The sequence below is a fragment of the Pseudorca crassidens genome, chromosome 1, assembly GCF_039906515.1.
Source record: "Pseudorca crassidens isolate mPseCra1 chromosome 1, mPseCra1.hap1, whole genome shotgun sequence".
Taxonomy (NCBI): domain Eukaryota; kingdom Metazoa; phylum Chordata; class Mammalia; order Artiodactyla; family Delphinidae; genus Pseudorca; species Pseudorca crassidens.
This window is the reverse complement of record NC_090296.1, coordinates 94,405,426-94,409,662: the sequence shown is the minus strand read 5'-3', so window position 1 is coordinate 94,409,662 and position 4,237 is coordinate 94,405,426.

Here is a 4,237-nt window from a genome sequence, read left to right as displayed (position 1 = left end):
TCCCTCCTGCCTGTGGCTGGCCTGCACCCCTTTCTTCCTGGGGCCCAATCATCTCTGCTTCCAAGACCAAGCCTGGCCCAACCAGCCCCCAAATTCTCCCCCATCCTGCACATTCTTACCTTCTTCCCAGTGGCCCTCAGGCTGCTTAGGGCTGCCAGCCACAGAGCCCACACTGAAATTAACAAAAGGAATGCCTACAGAATCCTCACACATTCCTTCAATCTCATAGGAAGGAGGGTGTGGCCAAGAAGATCCTGAACTCCTTTCCTCCCAGGGTCACACCAAAATTACAACTATTTACAGAGCAACTACTGATGAGAAAGGTCTGAAGACTAGCAGAAAGGATCTTCTACAACTAAAGATATAAAGAAGGATCCACAACGAGACAGGTAGGAGGGACGGGAGACATGGTTAAGATCCCTACACCCCGGGTGGCCAACTCACTAATGAGAGGATAATTATGACTGCAGATGTCTTCCCCAATGAGTCAGGCGTATGAACCCCACATTGGGCTCCCCAGCTGGATGTCCTACACCAAGAAGATGAGCACCCCCCAGAACTTCTGTGTTTTTGTAATGGCTAAAATCAAACTTATTTATTTTTTTCTTTAGTTTTTATTGAAATATAGTTGATTTATATGTATATACTTTCTTAGATTCTTTTCCATTAGCGGTTATTACATGATATTGAGTATAGTTCCCTGGGCTATACAGTAGGTCCTTGTTGGCTATCTATTTTATATATAGTAGTGTATATATTTTAATCCCAAACTCCCCTTTGGGATTGATCCCTCCCCCAACCTAGGCGCTTTGGTAACCATAAGCTTGTTTTCTATGTCTGTCAGTCTGTTCCTGTTTTGTAATTAAGTTCATTTGTATCTTTTTCTTAGATTCCACATATGAAAGCAATATCATATGATATTTGTCTTTGATACTAACTTCACTTAGTATGTTAATTTCTAGGTCCATCCATGTTGCTGCAAATGACATTATTTCTTTTTCTTTTTTTTTTTACAGCTGAGTAAGATTCCATTGGTATATTCCATGTAGTATATTCCATATGCCACATCTTCTTTATCCATTCATCTGTCAACGGACACTTAGGATGCTTCCATGTCTTGGTTATTGTAATAAATAGTGCTGCTATGAACATTGGGGTACATGTATCTTTCCGAATTACAGTTTTCTCTGGACATATGCCCAGAAGTGGGATTGCTGGATCATATGTTAGCTCTATTTTTAGTTTTTTAAGGAACCTCCATACTGTTTTCCATAGTGGCTGCACCAATTTACACTCCCAACAGTGGTGTAGGAGGGTTCCTTTTTCCCCACAACCTCTTCAGCATTTATTATTTGTAGACTTTTTCATGATGGCTATTCTGACCCATGTGCAGTGATACCTTACTATAGTTTTGATTTGCATTTCTCTAATAATTAGTGATATTCAGCATCTTTTCATGTGCCTGTTGGCCATCTGTACGTCTTCTCTGGAGAAATGTCTATTTAGATCTTCTGCCCATTTTTTTGATTGGGTTGTTTGTTTGTTTTTTTATATTGAGCTGCATGAGCTGTTTGTATATTATGGAAATGAATCCCTTCTGGGTCACATCGTTTGCAAATATTTTTTCCCATTCCTTAAGTGGGCTTTTTGCTTTGTTTATCATTTCCTTTCCTGTGCAAAAGCTTTTAAGTTAAGTTAGGTTCCATTTGTTTATTTTTGTTTGTATTTTCATTACTCTAGGAGACAGATCCAAAACGATATTGCTGCGATTTATGTCAAAGAGTGTTCTGCCTATGTTTCCCTATAGGAGTTTTACAGTATCTGATCTTACATTTAGGTCTTTAATCCATTTTTAGTTTATTTTTGTATATGGTGTTAGAGAATGTTCTAATTTCATTCTTTCACATGTAGCTGTCCAGTTTTACTGTGCTGTCCAGTTTTCCCAGCACCACTTTTGGAAGAGACTGTCTCTTCTCAATTGTATTTTCTTGCTTCCTTTGTTGTAGATTAATTGGCCACAAGTGCACGGTCAACGCACTTTATTTCTGGGCTCTCTATCCTGCAGAACATTTGGCTTTAAGGCCAGTAGTGCTACTTCTGGGAGAGCCAGAGGTCTGTGGAGAATAGAAAATCCAGTCCTAAAAGGTGCATATAAAATTTCACATGCTCTAAGTCCAAGGGCAGAAGAAGTAATCTGAAAGAAGCCTGGGTCAAACTCACTTGTTGATCTTAGAGAGCCTCCCAGAGAGGCAAGAGGCAACTGAAACTCAGCCTAAGAACTTAGATACTGGCAGCAGTCACTAATGAGAGCACATCCCACTAAGAGAACACTGGTGCTGGTAATCACCACTGTGGAATTCTCTGTCTAGATTATTAGTACAGTGCAGTGACTTGCCCTTGTCCACTTGCGAGTCTGCCTCAGTCCCGAGAAGCCCCAGTCCAGGCAATTAGCTGGGCAGGGATACTGCCCCACTCACCAACAGGCCTGCTGCCGAAGGACACCCTGCGTACCCAGTAGCTCCAGGACTGGCCCTACCCACCAATAGGCCAGTAAAGCCCCAGGACCTCCAGGACCCTGACACTAGCCATCAGACCCAGGCCCACACACCAGAAGGCCTACATTAGCCCTAAATCCAGCCTCACCAACCATAGGTAGGCCTCAGCACTGGTCCCAACCACCCTCAGGTTGACGCCCACTCCTGAAACCCAGGGCACTGCAGCCAGAGACCCTGGGACCCAGCTCTGCCCACCAGAGGGTCAGCACTAGCCCTGAGGCCCCTCCTCAGCCCTGCCACTGCCCACCAGCCAGCTAACATCTACAACAGAAACTCAGGACCTTGAAGCCAGACACAGAGCCACCCACCAGTGAGTCACCCCTAGGCCTGGGACTGTCCTCACCCATCACTGGGTAGACAATAGCCCTGGGAAAACCATGGCACTACAGCCAGTTGTGTCGGGGTCTGGTGCACTCACCAGTGGGCTATCACTAGCTCTGGGTCAGCCCAGAGCCCACGGCCACACAAGTCAGGAATTGGCCCTGCCCACCAGTGGGCATACACCAGGCCCAGATACCCCTAAGCCATGGCCCTCCCCCCCATCAACAGGCTGATCCAACTCTGGAAGCCCTGAACCTACTGCTGGCCACCCCGAGACGAAGCTTTGCCCACCACTAGACCAGCATTAGCCCAAGGACCCCCTTTCCCAGGGCTCTGTAGCCAATCATTTCATGACACAGCCCTGCCCACCTACAGGGGGCAGCCTATGCCCAAGGCAGGGCCTGGCAACCCACCTGACACAGGTGCAGCTACACCAACCACCACGCCTACAGTAGTCAGCCTGCCACAACAGACAGACCCACGCAGTTCACACAGAGGGCACCACTAAAGCTTATTGCTTGGGTGACCAGAGGGGAGTGCACTGATGGGCCCCATAGGACATTTGCTCATAAGGCCACTTTTCCAAGATTGAAAACAAAACCAACCTACCAAACATATAGGAATAAAAATGGTGAATTAGGCAAAATGAGGCACCAGAGAAATATGTTCCAAATGAAGGAATAAGATAAAACCCCAAAAGAAGAACTAAGTGAAGTGGAGATAAGCAACCTACATGATAAAGAGTTTAAGGTTATGGTCATAAAGATGGTCAAAAAGTCAGAAGAAGAATGGATGAAGAGAGTGAGAAGTTAGAAGTTTTCCTTCTTACTGGAAAACCTTACTCTTTGGGGGAAGTAATTTTGAACATGAAGGGGGTGAGGGATTGCTTTTTTTTTAAAAAAAAAAAAAATTGATTTGGCCTCCAGAGGAAAAGATTGCCTAAACCAGGTGCTGATGAAGTCACAGAATGACTCCACCTCTGGAATGAGCTTCATTTTCATGTATTTTGGTAAGAAATTTGGCTCTCAGTTGAGAATTCAGTCACTCTACCTGTTCAAGGGCAAGATGATAAGGTTCTATCAGACCAAATGTCTAAACAAAACTGAGACTCTACCAAGGTCAGAAATGCTACACTTCAAGCCAATAGATCTCTCTTGGGCTTGCTTGTTTTGACTTGTAACTACAAATTTGTCTTGTCTAAATGTCCAATCATATTATAAAGCAAAGCACCCATCTCTACAGTACAGCATCCTCTGAAGCAACAGGAGTCCTAGATGTACCTTTGGGGATTCTCTAATTTTTCTGCCACTCTGATTTCCACAGGACTTTAAATTGCTTCCCTTGAGATCAAGCAACACAAG